Genomic DNA, 20717 nt, shown 5'->3' with positions numbered 1-20717 from the left:
CCCAAAGGGGACCCCTAAGCCTTGGATGCTGGGCTGAGGTTGAACACTGTTCTAAAGTTGATTTAAATCTTGCTTTTGAGCTTCTATTTCCTTATTTATAAACCTAGGATATCGTGCAGAGCTGTTAGAATGAAATGACACAGGTCCTGTGCTTTGCACCAGGTCTGCCACATAGCGAAAGTCATGCTAGCTATAATGAATATTGTTATTCTGATCAAGCAGAATTCTTGGGAGACTAAACGAGATAATGCAGGGAAAGTTCTCAGTACTCAATAAAAGAGCATGATTGTTAAGAATTCGAGTTCTGGAGCCAGACTGCTTGGGTTCGTATCCTGGATCCACCACCCAAGAGTGGGCCAGTTCCCTCACCTTTCTGACCCTCAGTTTCCTCATCTGTAAAATGGGGGCAAAACTCCATAGCCTTGTGAGGAAGAAGAATGCATGTAAAGGGCCTACCTATTCCTGGCAAATGCTAACGCCTCAATGAAATTAAAAAGTTGGCAATTATTAGTGGTTACTCATTTTAAGTAGTATCTTTGCATCCTCCACCGGTTAGTTACATACAACCTTCACAACATCTGATTATACACAAGACTATTTGGATACATATTAATAGTTTATTAGCGGCCAGGTTTTTTTCCAGATGGTAGAATACATCAAATTCACATTCTACTGCTTTTTCAAGTTGGATGACGTTCACAAGCCATTTAAAGTTATTGTGGAATTAACAGGTAAACAGAGAGACCCCTGCTAAATGCCATGTCCTTGACACTCAGTATCAACGTAGTTTGCTGTTAGTCACTAAGTCGTGTCCGACTCTGTGATCTCATGGACTGTAGCCCGCCACGCTGCTCTGTCCTTGGGATTCTCCAGGCTAGAATACTGGAGTGGGTTGCTACTTCCTTCTCCAGGGGAATCTTCCCAAACCAGGGATTGAGCCCATGTCTCTGATTCGGCAGGTGGATTTTTTACGACTGAGCCACCAGGGACGCCCCATCAGTATCAATAGTCCGTGTTATTAACAACAAGCACCTGTCCTGCACCACACATGTAACAGAGAGCTGCGGTGTCCATCACACTTCGAAGTGACGTAGCACTTTGTATAATGGAGATGGAGACTTGGAGAGCTCAGGGGGCAGCCAGCACTCAAACTAAGGTGTGTGTGTGTGATGTCACACGTTCGAAGTGTGATGGACACCAAAGCTCTGTGACATGTCTGGTGCAGGACAGGTGCTCGTTGTTAATAACGCAGACTGTTGATACTGATGGGGCTTCCCCGGGGGCTCAGTGGTAAAGAATCCACCTGCCAAGCAAGAGACGTGGGTTTAGTCTCCCAGGAAGATCCCCTGGAGAAGGAAATGGCAACCCACTCCAGTATTCTTGCCTGGAGAATCCCATGGACGGAGGAGCCCGGTGGGCTACAGTCCATGAGATCGCAGAGTCAGACCCGACTTGGTGTTCTGAGTCAGGCTGTGTTTTCTCAGTGGTCCCCTTTCTGAGCTGAGTGCTGACGTCTTGGGTAGGCATTGGCTCTTATCCACCCCCTTACCAGCCTTCCTCTCCCCACTGGGTCTTCTCTGCATAAGGAAGATCCGTTTCTCCAGGTTTCGCAGAACAACAGCCTTTCCTCCATATTCTCCATGGAGTCTCCCTTTGGGGATAGATGAAGTATTGCCTCTCCTCAGATTCCTGCAGAAGCTGCAGTGACCTGTAGATCAAAGATCTGGGTAAGCTCACCTACTATCCAGCTTTGGGGGTCCTTGTGCCTCCCACAACCAACTGGAAATGTTCTTCCAAGCGTGTAAGGTGGGTGCGAGAGTCCACAGTATAATGAAAGTGACAAAAAAAAGCAATGGACTGAGAGTTAACTTCTGACCTGCCATGAAAAGTCACTGCCCCGTTCTGAGTACCGGTTACCCCATCTGGAAAATGGAGAACGTGGATGAGTTGCCCTGCCTTCCTCATAGGATACGGTGCTACTGTGCAGTTTATTATAAACCTGAAGGAACAACGTGCAGAAGGTCACCCAGCTGACTGAACACAGATAATAAGTATCCACTCTGTGGGGACAACATCGTAAGAATTTCTTAAGTACTGAGAGTGAAAATTCTTCACATTTCTCAAGCCACCACTGATCTGATGCTTCAGTTCCATTGCATTCTTTTGATTGTAAGTGACAGATGATGAGGACTGAAAGGAAGAGAGACAGACAGAGATCGACAAATCCTAACAAAAAGAAAAATGCTTCGGGCAAAATGATGAGACCGGAGGGAGATGGGGAACAGAGAGGTGCCTGTGATAATTAAAGGGACTGAAAAACCAATGCAGAAAGAGTGAAGGGTGCCAGGACGGAGAGTGAGGACTGTGCGGGGCCAGAGGTGAGGACCGGAGAGGCTGCAGCTGGGGAAGGCGGGCGCAGGGCAGGGGGCAGTAGACCCGACACCGCCCAGGGCTGGGCCACAAGGGCCCCGAGACATGAGTGATGGATGGGCAAGAATCAGCGAGTGAGTGGTCACAGGACCAGGGCCGCATGATTACTCAACTGCATGGCTCTGAGTCGGGTTGACGAGACAATATGTGCTCCCCAGACCCCACCAGAGAAAAGCCCATCTTGTTTGGTTCCTGATGCCAGAGCCTCCTCTCAACCCCCAAAGTCCAGTCCAGAAGACCAGTGTCTGCTGACCACTCAGATATTAACCTTTGTACGTTAGATCAAGGATGGCTAGAAGGTCACAGGAGCATGGAAATTTGAGGTCTGCTTGTCCAACCCTACCGCTCTCCCTGTCCGCTGTGAAATTTATTCAAGGCTCAGAGGGGAGGAGACCTGTTTAAATCACAAAGGGAGATAGAAGCTGCCCAGAAGAATTGCCTGAGCCTCCTGGCTTTGGAGAAGTACACAGAATGGGTGGGGGTGGAGAATGAGGGGCAAGAGGGAGGCTCGGAAGAGGAAGCAGGCAGGTGAGAGGATAGAGGATGGGGAAGCAGGGGCAGGGGGTGCAGAGGGCAAGGAGGAAATGGGGGAGGGGCGCCAGTCCCCTGTGCCCGAGCCGGCGTTCACATTCGCAGAGGGTCCCCAGCGCCCAGAAGGCCTGGCACTTGCAGGCATTTGATAAACATTTGCTTCAGACCCTGAGGCAGAGGAACGCCTTCTGGTGACACTCCTGCCCTCGGCCAGAGTCTACCGTGGCCACCCTTAGGACTGGGGTGAGCTGGAGCTGAGGTTAGTAGCAGGGTGTGGCGGAGCTGGGAGCGGAGTTGAGGCCTGGCCTAGGAGAAAACTGACACTGGGTTGAACCATGGACAGGGCCGGAGTCAGGGCAGGGGTGTGTGGAGATACTCAGAGCCCGGGCTGGTGCTGAACGGGATTTCGAGGTGGGTGCTGAGGTCCAGCCTGAATTGAGTTGGTGCGGGAATGACCTGGAGATTTGGGCTAAGGCTGGTTCTGAGGCTATTGGAGGGATAGGACCTGGGGCCCCTTCCTTCCCTTGCCCTGGTCCCACGCCTCTCTCCACCAAGGTGTGCCCAGTGGGTTCTCCCCAGAGGCCTGCCTGAGGCCCCCTGGAGCCTAGGTTCCATTCTGAGAATCAGGGTTGGAGCCTGAGACATGGAGGTGCCCCAGGGTAGGGAGGTAGGAGGGGAACCAGCTCCCATTGAGATGGAGCATCCTAACAGCTCTGCTGGACCGGCCCAAAAGGAGCAAGGCCCTGCCACTGACTGCCTGTTCACAAGTGAAACACACCGAGTGAGACTTACTCTGAGGCGACCGTGAATATGCATCAGTGTTGCGGCTTCTTCAGTCCCTGAATTTTAGGGAACCTGCACTGCAGAGCAGGATTCTTCCCAGAAGTTGCCCCAACCCCTGAGCTCATAAGGTTAATGGGAGCCTGGTTTCTGCTGCACAAGGCTTGGCAGGGAGGTATTGATGGAGCGGAGAGCAGAGATCAGAACTCTGTAACTGGGAAGAGCTGAGATCCACCTTCTGAGTCTCTGTTCCCACCTCTGTAAAACAGCATAGGATCTGCTGTCAGGCAAACTTCCATTTTATTTTTTTTTAAATAATAATTATTATTATTATTAATTTATTTATTCTAATTGGAGGCTAATTACTTTACAATATTGTAGTGCCATACATTGACATGAATCAGCCACGGGTGTACATGTGTCCCACATCCTGAACCCTCCTCCCACCTCCGTCCCCATCCCATCCCTCAGGGTTGTCCCAGTCCACCGGCCCTGAGCGCCCTGTCTCATGCATCGAACCTGGACTGGCGATCTAGTTCACATATGGTAATATCCATGTTTCAGTGCTATTCTCTCAAATCATCCCACCCTCGCCTTCTCCCACAGAGTCCAAAAGACCATTCTATACATCTGTGTCTCTTTTGCTCTCTCGCATACAGGGTTATCGTTACCATGTTTCTAAATTCCATATATATGCGTTAATATACTGTATCGGTGTTTTTCTTTCTGACTTACTTCACTCTGTGTAATCGGCTCCGGTTTCATCCACCTCATTAGAACTGATTCAAATGCATTCTCTTTAATGGCTGAGTAATATTCCATTGTGTATATGTACCACAGCTTTATTATCCATTCATCTGCTGATAGACATCTAGGCTGCATCCATGTCCTGGCTATTATAAACAGTGCTGTGATAAACATTGGGGTACATGTGTCTCTTTCAATTCTGCAAACCTCCGTTTTAGTCTTAGCTCTAGAACCTGTAACTCTGGGCTCAGAGAGGTTAGGTTTAAATCTCAGCTTTGCCGCTCATTATCTGGGGGAATCTGAGCAAGTCACTTTGCCTTTCAGGGCCTCTGTTTCCTCATCTGTAAAATGGACAAAATAAGAGTATCTATCTCATAGGAACACATTGGTCAGAGGAAACAGTTGCGAGCAACAGAAGCTGACTCTTTCTCTCCCGAGTGCAAAGGGGATTTATCAGAAGGACCGTGGGCGCCCACAGAATCCACAGGAAGCTGAAAGATTAGGCCTAGAGAGCCAGAGAGCAAGGAAAGACTCAGGACAGGGCAGAGGCCCGAGCAGCCCAGGTGCAGTGACGACCCCGGCCGTCCCTGGACCCTCCCATCGCTCGTTCTCAGTGGTCATCGCCCCGCCTAAGCGATGTGACAACACCCTGCCCATTTCTTCCGTTTCCATAGTGGAGGAGCGTGACTTCCTACCACTGTAGGCTCACCAGGGATGCCCCAGGGATCATCAGGTACTCATGAGAAGGGAGGTTGGAGCTAACAGCAAAGGTTCACGACTGGGGTCTTCGAGGACAAAGTAAGACAATACTCATGGTTCTCTGATGCCTGGCACCAAGGAGCGCTCCTAGAATGCCAACCATTAGCTGTGGTGGTCCCTGCCTGCAGAGACCCCTGGACGGTATTAAAAGCGGCAGACACCACAGAGCGGGCAGTGGTGCTCGCCAGGAAACTGTCTACTTATCAGGCAGCCTGGTGTGAAGAAACAAGCCCTTGAGGGACTTCCCTGGTGGTTCAGTGGGTTAAAAATCCACCAGCCAATGCAGGGGACACAGGTTCGATCCCCGGTCCAAGAAGGCCTCACATGAGCGAGGCAACTAAGCCGATGCGCCACAGCTACTGAAGCTCACACATCCTCGAGCCGCTGCTCCACAAGAGAAGCCACCACAATGAGAAGCCCACGTGCAATTAGAGAGGAGCCCGCCTGCTGCAACTAGAGAAGGCCCACCCGCAGCCGTGAAGACCCCGCAGAGCCAGAAGGAGAGGAAGGGAGGAAGAAACGGGCCCTCGGCCAGGAGTCCGACTCTGCTTCTCATCGCTCCCCTGGCACCAATTAGCAACACAGTCCTGACAGGCCCCTCACCAGCCCTGAGCTCCCAGGTTCTCAGCTGAAAAAAGCAGCATCACCGCGGCTGACCCTGGTGGCTGTGTGACCGGAAGTTGGGAGGAGCATAGGAGCTAACACAGGGGAGTATTGTTTTGAAATGTTTCATGTTTTCTAATAAATCTAAAATCTTTTAAAAATGATTCACATCCCATAAAATTTACCCTCTTAAAGTATACAATCCTATCGTTTTTATTATAGTTTCAGGGTTGTGCAACCATCACCACTAATTCCAGAACATTTCATCACCCCCTCCCCCTGAAAGAAACCCTGTACCCATTAGCAGCCACTCTTCATTCCTCTGGCTCAGCCCCTGAAAACCACGAATCTGTCTGCTGTCTCTGTGGATTTGCCCGTTCCGGGCATTTCACATAAATGGGAATCATGAGATACGTGGTCTTTTAAATCTGTTTTCAAGGTTCATCTGTGTTGCAGGATGCATAGATATCTCATTCCTTTTTCATGGCTGGACAATATTCCATTGAATGGATGTATTGTGTTCTGTTTGCCCATTCATGCAGGACCGTTTTAGCACGCACAGGCCCAGGTTTGGGGCTTCCAGTGTTCTCAGAGTGAGAGAGGCCAGTGCAAACCAGGAGGAGTGACCTTGTCTGGATGAAAAGGTGTGCGGCAGTCTGAGCAGATCAGTCTCTGGCCCTATACACTCTTCAAGTACCTGAAGTCATTCCAGAAATCCCCTGGATTCTGAGCATAAAGACTTCTTGCTACCCAGGCTCTGAGATTTCTAGCACCTCTGCCTCAAACCCCAGGCTATTGTGTGCACTACAGTGGGGACTTGCTGGGGATGAGGTGGCAGACACTGTCCTGGACCAGGCATGAGGTCAGTACTCAACATGTTCTTGGATGGATAAATGGATGGATCGAGATATATGGATGACTGTGTGGGAGGTTGCAAATAGAGGTGAATAGGCAGAAAGATGTGTGGGTAGAAAGATGGATGGATGGAAGGCTGGATTGCTAAGTGGACTGGTGGGTAGCGCTGGCACTGCATTCTTGCCAAGACCGACCTTACGCAGAGGAGAGAGACACGCTTTACCGAGAGAGAAATCCTAGCCCAAGACATTCTTGACCTAAAGGACCTATCTATTATTCATGGACTAACTCCTATTCAGGAAGGGCTGAATGTCAAATCTTTGGAAGTTTAAATCAAAATGATCTTGGTTATGCTTGGCACATAGTAGGTACTTAATACGTGGTAAGCAAATGAATGAATGAGCCAATGGCTTAAACAACTGAGCACCTCTCTTCTCCCCCAATTGTATGCATCCAGAGAGTGACACTCACTTATAAACTAGTAAAGTGACACCTAAGGTCATCCAGCAGACCAGGGGCAGAGAGTGGTGTGGAATCCAGGCCAACTAGAAGCCCAGCATTCTTTTCCCCATACCTGGCATTTCCTAGTCCCTGATCTCAGCGAGGACATCTCATACAAACCGGACAAGACGTTCCATGCCTTGGAGTTTGTGTTCTCGTGCTTGTGACAAGGAGGTCACTGAAGTGACCACATGTCTATTTGATGTTTGTTTAAGAGCGGTAGTGTGCACACACTCAAGAATGAGAAGGCAAATACCTCTTGTCAGGAGCGTCCATCTTCCCGTTGTCCAGCTGCAGCATATCAGGTGTATGGAGCTCTCGAGATAAGCTGGCTTTGACACATCACAGATGCCTTCCCACCTCCCAGGGAGGTTGTGACGGCCCCTTGTGACAGGGACACTGACATTCAGCATCTGGGTAGCAGCTTATGTGAGCCAACGACTCCGCCGGGCACACAGTAAGTGCTTAACGAATGCTGGCTGCCTTCATTAAATAATAACACTCCCTGGGGCCCAGGCTTCCTTATCAGGCTTCACAGTTTTCAGCAGCATTGGACTGGGAGTCAGGAGGTCTGGTTCTAACCCCAGCCCTGCAACACACTCTCAGTGTGACCATGGCTGTCTAACCTCCCTGGGCCTCAGTTTTTCCGTCTGCAGCATGGAGATAATCATACCCTCCTCTCAGGGCTGCTAGGGAAACAGCAGGAGAGGGTCCTTTGCATGTGGTCCTTTGCATGTGGTATACTAAGCTGCTGCTGCTGCTGCTAAGTCACTTCAGTTGTGTCTGACTCTGTGCGACCCCATAGACGGCAGCCCACCAGGCTCCCCCGTCCTTGGGATTCTCCAGGCAAGAACACTGGAGTGGGTAGCAAAACACCAAGGGTCAAATCTGGCCCACCACCTGCTTTGGTAAATAAAGTTTTACAGGAACACAGTCACACTCCTTCACATGTGTGTTGTCTGTGGCTTCTTTTACGCTACAACAGCAGAGTTGAGTAGTTACAACAGAGACTGTAAGGCCTGCAAAGTCTAAGACATTTATCATTTACCAAAAAAAGGTGGCCAGCTCCTGCCACTGAGCAGGGATTCCCAGGTCTCAGCTGCACAGATTTCTCCCCCATTCTTGGAAACTTGTTAGAAGCATACTCTCAGACCCGCCTCAAGGCTGCCATTCAGTAGCTCTCGGGAGCGGCCTGCGTAACTCCTTTTTGACAAGTGTTTCTAGTGATTCTGATAAAGGGAGGTTCCCAGTCCAGATTTTGAAACAGACTGGGATAGACAGAGCTGAGATCAAAACCCTACTTCTCTGGGTCCTGTCTGTATGACGGGGCACAAGTTAAATAACTTCTCTGAGTCGGCATTCTCATCTACAAAATGGGGATGACAATGTCTGTCCCTTCGGGCTCCTGGGAAAGTTAAAAATAAATCTCTATGACGTGCTCAGTTGGGTCTGGGTCTTCAGTAATTGCCAGTGTTCTTTTTCTTTGCTGGGGACAACTTTCAAAGTGTTTATTGAATTTGTTACAACCTTGCTTCTGTTTTATGTTTTGCTTTTTTGGCCCCAAGGCTTGTGGGATCTTAGCCTCCAAACAGGGATCGAACCTGTAGCCTCTGCATTGGAAGTGGAAGTCTTAACCCCTGGACTGCTGGGGAGGTCCCGACAGTTTTCTTTCCTTCCTGCGTCCCGATACCTTCTCTTTTAACCCCTGGGCAAGCTTCTTCTCAGTTCTCCCAGAACTCTCCTAGGGCCCGCCCCCCAGCCCTGCTGCAGCTTCGCTGAGGGATCCTACTCCCCCAGCATTTTGTAAGAGGCAGCATCAGGGGGCCGGTCTGCTAGAGCCTGGAGCTCTCGGCCTGTTTCTGACACTGAAACTGCTGCCAGCTGTGTGTTTACACATTTACTCTCATAATATTTGCTTTCCGTGGCCATTATTTGCCTGACGTCAGATGAAAATGATCAACTCCCCACGAGGGCTTTCAGAAAGCAAGGTCAGCACCTCCCTATCCCCCCTTCACCGTCCCATCCCTTCTCTCCGTTTCCTAAACTAACCACCCTCCGGGCAACGAGTAACTTAGCAAAATGTGTTGACATGAGACCAAGAGAACAGGTACATTCTGATCCCTGCCTATCACTGACTTTGGCAATCTTGGGCAAGTCTGGTTCTTTCCCTGAGCTTTGGTGCGTCATCTCTGCCCTGAGAGGTCTGGCTTATTTGGTCTCTCAGGAGCCTCCTCGCACCACGGTTCTGTGACTCGGGGACCCTAAGATCCTTCTAGGTGGGAAGATTTCAGAGTTTACCTGGCTCTTCCCTCCCAAGCTGATGGAAGGATAGGAAGAAAAGAGAACAGCAATTGTGAAAACAAAGCCACACTTCTCTTTATCTTCAACCTTGCAAACAGCACAATCTTTCTCTCATCAAGATAGAAAAGAAAAACAGAAAAACTACAAGCTCTCCTATTAGATCATCTCCTGGAGGCATGTTCCTCCATTACAGCAAATACTTCGCACCCCCAAATATCTTGGGGAGACTGGGGAGGGACCATAAGTTGAGCTTCTCCCACCCATCTGCCACTTATTCATGCTTGCTTAAGTCGCAGGTGAAGCCAACTACTCCCCAGGGCCAGCTCTGTTTCCCAGGGAGGAGGAAGGGTTACACACAGGTTCAAGAGAAGAGAAAATTGCCAAAGTCAAGTCAGGGAGTTCCTGATCCCAATGACACGTCCGTCCATATCAAGTATGCAGTGAGAGTGCAGTGAGGAGGGGAGCCCACACCTCCAAAGGACTAAACAAATCTTCACCTGAAACCTCAGCCTGAAACACTGTAGAAAGACACATGGAACCCCACCCGGCCGGGCACGAGGCAGGTGGGATCAGGCAGTGGTCGAAGGAGCTCCGTCAAGTCAGACAGACCCCGTGCAAGCTGTGTCATCCTGCCGGCATGGGCTCTGCCAACTGTGAAATGGAAATTGCTTAGGAGTCATCCCTCGTGGGGCCATTGGAATTTCAGGAAGGTAGTCAGGGGAAGGGCCCAAGCCAGTTCTAAGTTCACGTAGGGCTTTATCAAACGTTCTTCTCCTGCCTTAAGAAGTGTTGCTGAATGATGTTTTGAGGGTATTGTGTGTGTGTGTTAGTCGCTCAGTCGTGTCTGACGCTCTGTGACCCCATGGACTGCAGCCCACCAGGCTCCTCTGTCCCTGGAATTCTCCAGGCAATAAGACTGGAGTGGGTTGCCATTTCTTTCTCCAATGTGAGTTTTAGTAGTAGTAGTTTAGTTGCTAAGTTGTGTCCAGCTCTTGCAACCCCACAGACTAGTCTGCCATGTTCCTCTGCCCATGGGATTCTCCAGGCAAGAATACTGGAGTGGGTTGCCATTTCCTTCTCCATTGAGGGTAATAATGATACCTTATTCAGGCATACAGAACGTCCGAGTTCTGAGAAGCACTCACACAAGCGCTCTCGTTACAGCGTCGCTTACCACCGGCCCACAAGGCAGACACCATTGTTCCCATTTTACAGCTGCTGAAGCGGAGGCTCAAAGAGGCGAAGCCAAGTTTCGAGAGCTCACTGTGATTCAGCAGCAGGCTGGGGCCGTGGCCTGGCCTCCGGTCAGGGCTCTGGCACGTCCTCTCACAGGGCAGGGCCTGTGTGGTGTGCTCAGGGGCCCACCCCCAGGCACTAGCCCCCGGCCTCCCAGATCCTCTCCGGCCTCAAGTGGACGTTCTGGGCCACCGGCGGGAAGCTCATGGAGAACTGTGAGGACACAGCGCCCTCAAGTGGCTGCTGTGCAGCAATGAGAGAAGCTGAGGTCGCAAGTGCGTGCCTGTGCACTCAGGAGTCTGACGCTTTCAGAAAAACCTGTTTCACAAGGGCTGCAGCCCAGATCAGGCGCACAGTCCCCTGACTGCCCCGCACCTGTCCCAGCTGAGTCCCTGGGTCACTGGCTCCTTGACACCCAGTAGTCCCTCTATCCCAAGGCTCTTAGAATTTCACTATTTTAACCTGGGAAGAAACTTAAACACCACCTAAACGAACTATTTCTTTGCACAGAGGAAATTCTTTTTTTATATATATTTATTTCATTTTAAACATTTTATTTTGCTTTTTAGGCCTTGCCATGAGGCACATAGGATCTTGGTTCCCTGTTGTTCAGTCGCCCAATCGTGTCTGACTCTTTGCGACCCCATGGACTGCAGCATGCCAGGCCTCCCTGTCCCTCACCATCTCCCGGAGTTTGCCCAAGTTCATGTTCACTGCATCAGTGATGCCATCCAGCTGTCTCATCCTCTGACACCCTCTTCTCCTTCTGCCCTCACTCTTTCCCAGCACCAGGGTCTTCTCCAATGAGTAGGCGGTTCGCATCAAATGACCATAATACTTGAGCGTCAGCTTCCGCATCAGTCCTTCCAGTGAATATTCAGGGTTGGCCTCCCTTAAGATTGACTGGTTTGATCTCCTTGCTGTCCAAGGGACTTTCAGGAGTCTTCTCCAGCACCACAGTTCGAAGGCATCAGTTCTTTGGTGTTCTGCCTTCTTTACGGTCCAGCTCTCACAACCGTGCATGACCACTGGGAAGACCACAGCCTTGATTTAGTTCCCTGGCCAGGGCTCAAACCAGCGCCCCCTGGGTTAGGAGCAATGAGAGAAGTCTTAACCCCTGGACCTTCAGGGAAGATGCCAACACAGAGGAAATTATTGAACACAGAGTGGAGATGGCACATCCAAGGTCACACAGGAAGTGAGTGGAGACCAGAGCCCAGATTGCCCGTCTTTTCATTCAGACCCGGCCAGAAGTTCAGAGAAGCTGGGCTCACCAACCCTGCGCCTGCCTCCCACCTGCTTCCTTTCTCCCCTCTGCCCCCGGGGTTGCCAGACACACCAGGCAGAGTGGGGCAGGTCGAAGAGGCAAAGCGCCAGCCACAGGCACTCACACTCTTGATGACTGTGTGACCTTGTGCAGGTTACTTGACCTCTCTGCGCCCCAGTTTCCTCCTCGGTGAAATGAAGAAATAATAGCACCCACGTCACAGGGTTGCTGTGAAGACCAAATAAGATGTCAAGTAGAAAAGACCAGCGGCACGTTCCTGGTAGGTAGTGACCAGCCCCCAAACATGTAACCCCTGCCACAATTTTTATTTTATATCGTTGGTGCCCTTAATTCACTGGCTCACTTCCAGGGGGCTAAAAGGTCTCCCAAGTACATCTCTCCTCCTCCCTTCTCTCGCTCATTTCTTCTCCTCAAACCTTAAAGTGGCAAAGGAGTCCCCAGCCCCTGAATTTCACATCTCTCCCATGTGGGGTGCTGCAGACGAGGTGGCCTGGGTGGGAACTGAAGCGTGGACACTGCTCCCTTGCGGGTCATCAGGCCACGGTGAGCTGGGCTGAATTTCAGAGATGGGCTGAAACCCCTCAGGGTTCCTCTGGGGCCAAGAGGACACGAGCACGAGCAATACCTTCCAGGGCTTCTGGAATGATTCTAAAGGGCCCAGCTCTATCAGTCGGACGTCACCAGGCTCCGCTTTCATGATGGAGCCTTGAAAATCCCTCCTTGTTTTTTTTTTTTTTTGCTTCCTAGCAGGCTTGGAGGCAGGCAGATGTAGGGTCAAATCCTGGCCCTACTGGTCACAGAGCTGTGCGATGTTGGGAAGAGACTTGACACCTCTAAGCCTTAGTTTCCTTATCTGTAAAGTGGGGTGATGACAGGATTGCACAGAGCTGTTGGATCTGGAAGAAGGTGGACAGTGCAGTACATGAAGTGTGGCCCTTCAACTGGCTTTTGAATAGCAACTCAGGATAAAGTCAGCATTTTGCCCCCAAAGTCTCATCTTTCTCTGGGAGTCCCCGTCCTGGCAGGTGGCAGCATCTACCCAGTGACCCAAGGACACGAGACTCTTGTCCGCCCACCTTGTGTCAGCTCGGTGAGTGAGGAGGTCAGTTCATCACGCCTTCCTTGCCGGCTGACCCTGTTCAGCCTCTTCAGCCACTGCTCTTGATCCAGAATTAGGTTCTGACGGTTCCTCCTTCCACATAGCATGAACAGTAGCTACTCAACAGATGGAAGTGATTCTTTTTATCACCACACCACACCCCCCCCCCTCCCCCGCACAAGATGCAAATTCTCAGAAGGCAAGATATATCTTATTTGGGCTTCTCAGGTGGTGCTGATGGTACAGAGCCTGCATGCCAATGCAGGAGACATAACAGACATGGGTTCGACCCCTGGGTCGGGAAGATCGCCTGGAGAAGGGCATGAAAACCCACCCCAGTATTGTTGCCCAGAGAATCCCATGGACAGAGGAGCCTGGAAGGCTATGATCCATAGGGTCTCAAAGAGTCAGACATGACTGAAGCAACTTAATACGTACATATCTTATTTATCTTTGTATCCCCAACCAAGAGCATGGGCTCTGGCCATAGCAGAAGTTAGTAGACTTTTTTAACGGAAGGATGAATGGATGTGACTGAAAGAAGAGAAAAAATATGTAAGAACTGCCATTTATCTGATAATGAGGCAGTGACAGAAACATGCAGGGCACTTTACAAAGTGATGTCTTTGAATTCTCACCCAAACCACAGAAACAATTTCTGTCTCCCTAGTTTATAGGAGAGGAAACTGGCTCAGAGAGGTGAAGACACCTGCCAGAAACCATGGTGATGATGTTGGTGACACAGCCCAGATCCAGGGTCACTCCTCTCTGGCTGCAAACCCCACGTGATATCCACTTCTCCACACTGCTTCCTAAGAGGGGGGCAAGTCAGAAGAGCAGCCAGCACCCGAAGGAAATAATAACTGCATTTATTTAGAGCTTGTTAAAGTTGTCAGGGGACTATAAAATTACTGGCAGTCAGGTAGTTAAGTCTCCATCCTTCCAATGCAGGGGGCACGGGTGCTATCCGTGGTCAAGTAAGTTCCATAGAGTGTGCCCAAAATATGAATCAATTTTTTAGAAATTAATGAAAAAGAAAGCTTTTAGGTGCTTCACTTATTATCTCATTTAATCCTCACAAAAAGGGAGGCTGCTATCTATCATCCCCATTATACAGATGAGGAAACTGAGGCACAGAGAGTTTGGGTAACTGCCAGCAGATGCCCGACTCTTTACTGCTACATAAGCCATTCTGTCCCTCAGATGCTCGGGGTACCTGTTGCAGCACAGAAGGACAGACCTGGAAGGGGAGTCTCGGGTCTGAAAGTCAGAAGCAGTATAGACAAGGACGCACAAATGTCTCCAGGCATTCAGGACCAGGGTATTAGGATGCCCAGGAGATGCTGCTGTTATTACTGGTATTAGTAACATACTCTGTTATTACAGATGCTATATAGGAATATACTATCGAATTACTTACACTGTCCTGGCATGTTACAGTCTTCAGAGCCCTTTCGCATGCACAAGCAATTTTCCTCACCAAAGTCCTTCAAGATATACAAGGCAGGGGATAGTATCACAATCTTACAAAGCAAATAGCTTCTGGTAAAGAGTCCGCCCGCAATGTGGGAGACCTGGGTTCGATCCCTGGGTTGGGAAGTTCCCCTGGAGAAGGGAAAGGCTACCCACTCCAGTATTCTGGCCTGGAGAATTCCATGGACTGTATAGTCCATGGGGTCACAAAGACAGACACGACTGAGTGACTTTCACTTTCAGAGGAGTAAGGCGAATACCTTAAGGTCATGCAGCGAGGAGGTAGTCATATGGATCCAGACCTATGGTGTTCTAACTCATCTGTGTGGTTTCTCACGTACCTGCAGCCTCTCTGAGACCCTACGTGGTATGGCACAGGTCTTGTTTAGAAAGTTGATGGCGTGTCAGCAGAGGAGGATGGGAGGAGAGAAAGCAGGACCATTAGGGATCTCAGGAGGGCAGCTCTGCCCTGCACTGCGGCAACTGGACAAGACAGAACAGGACAAGACAATCCGGGCCTCCCGGGGCCCCTCCTCGGGTCTCAGCCTCCGCTCTGCCCTGCACGCCAGCCTGACAACCCAGAGACTGACGCAAGGTGGCACCCTTGGCCAGGGAGCTGACTGGAGTGAGCCGAGGCCTGCAGACAAGGCAGCCCGTGTTTCCGCCCAGCCTCTGATGAGCCAGCTTTCCATTAAAAAGGCTCTTCCAAGCCTCCTCTACTAAAATCCTAGGTCAGTCCTCTCGAATCCACAGATAACCCAGCCACATGCTTAATCAGGGGTGGTGCACAGTTACGGCTAGCCCGGTGCATCCAAACATGGGCAGATGCAGATTTTAAGGACCGTCCAGCGGGTTTCAGCAAAGAAATCTTTCTAACGTTTATTGTGCACTTCCAATGGGACAGGCATGATGCTAAGGGCTTCCTCTGTATGTAAGGTTGTCAGATAAAATTCAGGGCCCGCACTTAAATTTGAATTCCAGATAAACAAGGAATCATTTATTAGGATAAGTATTTCCCATTTATTGCACAGGGCATATTTGTACTAAAAAAAAAAAAATATTCCCTGCTTATCTGGAATTCAGATTTCACTGAGCATCCTGTATTTCTCTTTGCCAAATCTGTATTATTTCATCCTTACAGCCACTGAGGAGGAAGATTCTGGAACCATCTTCACCTCAGCCTGCATCGTAACCAAGGTTCCAAGTCACTTTTGACTTGCCCAGGTTGCTGTGCAGCAGGTGAAGTGTGGGGCTGCGGTTCCAGCTCTGCCCGATGCCCAAATCTGCACCAGTTTCCTCACTGATCAACACAAGGGGCAAAGGGGGAAAAAAAGACTGCATTCCTCTGTTCTGTCCAGGAAGGGACCAGTTAACATGGTCTTTGAAGGCGCCAAATGGAAATATTCTCCATGTGATAATAATAGAGGTTCCATTGTAAAACGAGAAGGGGTCTTAGAAAGCATCCCGCTGAGAGGCGGTTGAGATCTGGGGCTAAAACGTGGGCTCTGGAAACACTGTTTGGTAAAAGCCAAACTCTATTCGTCATCTGCTGGGAGACTTTGAGCAAATGACCTTGCTTTGCTTTGCTTTCACTGTTAAGAATATGAGGAAATGCTATCATGGTAGGGTTGTTGTAAGGATTAAATGAGCTAATACATGTACAGCACTTATTTTTTGTTTTCATTTTTTAAAATTGGAGTATAATTGCTTTACAATGGGGTGTTAGTTTCTGCTGCTCAACAAGGCAAATCAGGCATATGTGTACATATATCTGCTCCCTCCCGAGCCTCCCGCCCTACTCCCATCCCCCCCAGGTCATCACAGAGCACCGGGCTGTGCTCCCTGTGCTGCACAGCAGCCTCCCACCAGCCGTGTATCTGCACTTAGAACAGTGCCTTGTGCTTGTGAAAGTCGCTCAGTCACGTCCAGCCTTTTGTGACCCTATGGACTATACAGTCCATGGGATTCTCCAGGCCAGGACACTGGAGTGGGTTAGCCTTTCCCTTCTTCAAGAGATCTTTTCAACCCAGGGATCGAACCCAGGTCTCCCGCATTGCAGGGGGATTCTTTACCAGCTGAGCCACCAGGGAAGCCCAGCTATCTATTTGCTCTTAGAACACTGCCAGGCACTTGCAAACACCCTTATACACACACTTTTATGAATATAAGTTCTGCATGTATGTAGCCCACCCACTTTACTTCACAAAGGGGATCACTGGAGCCCAGAGAGGGGGCAGTCTTGCTGGGGCCACACAGCAGGTAAGTGGCGAAGCCGACCCTCAGTCCCAGGTCTCCACACGGAAGGTGAGGATGTCCGTCTCAAAGGAAGGAGAGGAATCAATATCGCACAGCACTGAAGAGTCCATTTCTCAACCTTCCAACCCTGGTTTCTCCCATGACAGCTGGTACAATGGAATCCTACTACTCTGAAATCATTGACACAGCTGAAATCTTCTGGTTCTTTTTCTCCAATACAGTAGCGTAAATTCACTTTATTCCCTCCACGAACATTTACTGGAGAGGGGGCGTCGGGGGTGGGGGGGCGCTGCTCTACCACATGCCAGACACTGGGTTAGGCAAACAGGACAGAAAAGCGAGTATATACTAAGAGACCCTGGTGTGATTAGTAGCAGGAGTGGGGACTCCAGGGCCTGTGGAAGCCAGAGGAGGGCCACGTGGCCAGCAGATGAGAGTGATGGAGAGGCAAGTGAGAGCTGATCTGAGCCCCTCAGGACAAAGGTGGTTGGCCAGGTAAAGAAGGGGCAGGAAAGACCTTCTAGGTTGAAGGGACAGCACAGGTGAAAGCCTAGTGAAGTGAAAGTGAAATTCGCTCAGTCGTGTCTGACTCCTGGCCACCCCATGCAGTATACAGTCCATGGAATTCTCTAGGCCGGAATACTGGAGTGCGTTGCCATTCCCTTCTCCAGGGGATCTTCTCAATCCAGCGATCGAACCCAGGTCTCCCATGTTGCAGGCAGATTCTTTACCAGCTGAGCCACAAGGGAAGCCCAAGACTACTGGAGTGGGTAGCCTATCCCTTCTCCAGCGGATCTTCCTGACCCAGGAATTGAACCGGGGCCTCCTGCATTGCAGGAGGATTCTTTACCAAGTGAGCTATCAGGGAGGCCCTGGTGAAAGCCTAGAGGCAAACCCCAAAACATGCCATCCTCTGCCAGGCCCATGACAAAGAGACTGGGGTTATATGCAAGTGAACCAAATGCTCCCCACAGTGCCCTGAGCGGGCAGGTTAGCAAGCTCCCTCCAGTGGGATGGTTGCCCCATGGTTAAGAAAAAAACAGGCCAAAAAAGCTTTCATGTCATAAGGAAACCCCTGCTCGCCCAAACTGCCAAGCAGGACCCGAATCAATACACTTAAGGAGGGACTCTGCCTTGGAGACAGGCTTGGGTTTGCCCTTGGTGCTGTTTTCATTGACCATGGAATGGAGGCCAGGTATCACAGCACATCCTGAGAGTCACCAGAATCAAAGCTGGGTGTCGGCGGAAGGCAGAGCTTCGGCAAATCTCCATCTGTCTCATCTTGACTTGTTCGACCGATGCAGAAGCACAGTTTTGATTGCTACCAGGTCGGAGAAGCAGGCAGCTTTGCCCTTTGCAGTTGGTGTGGCTACAGCCCCTGGGTTCCAGACTTTCCCCCCAGATGGCCTTGTGCTCACTTGGACCTTCCTCTGAATGTCATCGACACCAAGGTCATTGGCAGCACTGCATCTCTGAGGGGCCAGGGGTATTTGCTGGTTATTGGATGATATTTCTTCCTGGGTCCTAAGGGAGCCTCCATTGTGTGAATGCCAGGAAGTCTGAAATCCTGCATTGCTAAAACAGTTGACATCATCTATGCCCAGGAGCTCCCTCTTCTGCAGGTGCTCACCGCTCTGCTACTGGGCACGAGTCTTTAGTCAGCGTCTCCTGGCCTCACCAGGGCGACCCCAGCATCATTCTCACAGGCTTGAGGTTTCGTCTCTGGCTGAAGGCAGGTCACAGCCACAAGCCGTAAATGGCCACAATCGGCCAGCTGTCCAAGTCAAAACGATGGGGGACCATCTCTGACTCTTGCCTGTCCCTCAGCACCCCCTTGGCCATCAAGTCCTGCAGCTCCTTCCCTCCCAAGCCTCTCCCTGCCCACTTTCTCCACCACCCCTCATGACCACTCTGGTCAAAGCCACCATGATCGCAAGCCTGGACACTGTCTTAGCCACCTAGTAGCCTGTCCGGCAGCCTATGGTCCTAGGTGATCTATTTGCTGTTCTGCTGCTAGAGTGACAATTCTAAAATTAGAATTGGATCTTCCTGCTTAAAACCCTTCCAGTCACTCATTCATTCAGTCAGCCAGTTATTCACCTCTTCAATAAATATTTTGGTCTACCACATGCCAAACATTATTTATTATACAGTTAGGAATACGTCGAGACGGACGAAAGCCCTGCCTTCATAGATTTACTGTCTAGTGCGTGTGTATTGAGAAACATACACGGAAACAGGTGAAAGTTGTCAAGTAGTGGTAAGCACTGGGAATAAAAATAAACCAGAGGAGATTTATTGATGGAGGAAAACGCCACGCTCTCTAGGGTGGTCAGGAAGGCCCCTCTGAGGATTGTTTGAATAGAAGCCTGAACGCAGTAGGGGCCCAGAGCTACATGAGATCTGTCCTGGGCAATAACAGGATACTTCATTCCATAAAAAACAATATCCCATAGCAAACAGTATCATATTTTCTGAGTGCATAAAACTTAGCCAAAGAGAATTGGTTGGTCATCTTTGCAAAAACCTAGCAGATGTTTATCAAAGCTTTCATTAGCTATATAACCTTCAGTAACTGACTTTCATTAGCTCTATAACCTTCAGTAACGGACTTACCAGGCTTCTCTGGTGGTTCAGATGGTTAAAAAATCAGCCTGCAATGTGCAAGACCTGGGTTCAATTGCTGGGTGGGGAAGATCCCCTGGAGAAGGAACAGCTCAGTATTCTGGCCTGAAGAATTCCATGGACAGAGGAGCCTGGCAGGCTACAGTCCATGGGGTCGCAAAGAGTCAGACATGACTGAGCGGCTTTCACACAACGGACTTACCATGCCATTTCTGTTTTTCATCTATAAAATGGAGATTCTATCATTAATACCCACTCATCAGGTTGTTCTAAAGATGAAATGAGTTACTGCATATGACGTGCTTTAGCATGGCTCCTGGTACTTGTCAGCTATGATTCGGATCGTCATGTCATCACTTTTTAATGGGGATCAGGATCCCTTTGAGATTATGAAAATGCACATGTATACACACAAAATTTAACCTACCATTTTGGATGTTTACAGATTCCCTGAGGTCCATCCACAACTCTCCCCAGTGGTGGGGGAGGACCACATGGACAGAACGCAGAACTCCAACTCCAGATTCAACCAGAGAAGCTCCATGTTAACACGTTTTACATATATGCATATTGTGTTTCTACATGTGATTTCATTGGAAGAAAAATATGAAAAGGGCTCTTTTCCATCTCATTTTGCAGATGAAGAAACTGAAGGCCAGTGATGGGTAGAAACACAACCCAAAGTCACAGAGTAAATTAGAGGCAGAGTCAGAACGAGAATCTAGATCTCTTGTCTTCCAAGTTAGTGGGAAATATGAAAGGGAAATTGGCAGAGGCGTCACTGGGTAAAAATGCTCCCACTGGACTGGGCATAGCTTAGTGGACGAGAGCATGGGTTTGGAAGACAGGCCTGGGTATGAATCCTGAACTGGCCACTTACTCACCTTGAGTAAGGTTCTTAACCTCTCTGACCATCAGTTTGTCCTAAAATGATATAAAAAAATACTCAAAAGTCTTTTATTGTGAAGGGGTAGTGCTGAGTGTGGGATGGAAAAGCAGTTGATGTAAACATGTTTGACATCAGGTTCAGATATGTCTCAAAGTCCTTCTGACCACGCATGCCTGCATTTATTCTGGATAAAAGTGATAAGATAGTCACTAAAAGAATCTGTGAGGTGGAAGGGAATGAGCCTCTGCCGTGCAGAGAGCACCAGGCCTGGGTGCAGGTTGGGGGACTGGAGAGGCTCTCCACGGGGCTCGGCACCTGTTCCAAGCGCAGTCCTCAGTGGTGGC

General features: G+C 49.8%; 1 long non-coding RNA gene across 1 annotated transcript in view; it reads left to right on the top strand.

Moving 5' to 3' along the window:
- The window catches only part of LOC129647952 (uncharacterized), a 30397-nt gene extending 10351 nt beyond the window's left edge, over positions 1 to 20046 (top strand). The window contains exons 2-3 of the long non-coding RNA XR_008712592.1: positions 6393 to 6494; positions 19930 to 20046. This is a non-coding gene — a long non-coding RNA (uncharacterized LOC129647952). The remainder of the gene's footprint in view (positions 1 to 6392; positions 6495 to 19929) is intronic.
- The last annotated feature ends 671 nt before the right edge of the window (positions 20047 to 20717 follow it).

The sequence above is a fragment of the Bubalus kerabau genome, chromosome 3 (assembly GCF_029407905.1).
Source record: "Bubalus kerabau isolate K-KA32 ecotype Philippines breed swamp buffalo chromosome 3, PCC_UOA_SB_1v2, whole genome shotgun sequence".
In the NCBI taxonomy this organism is placed as follows: Eukaryota; Metazoa; Chordata; class Mammalia; order Artiodactyla; family Bovidae; genus Bubalus; species Bubalus kerabau.
This window is presented reverse-complemented; position numbering and strand designations above follow the sequence as displayed.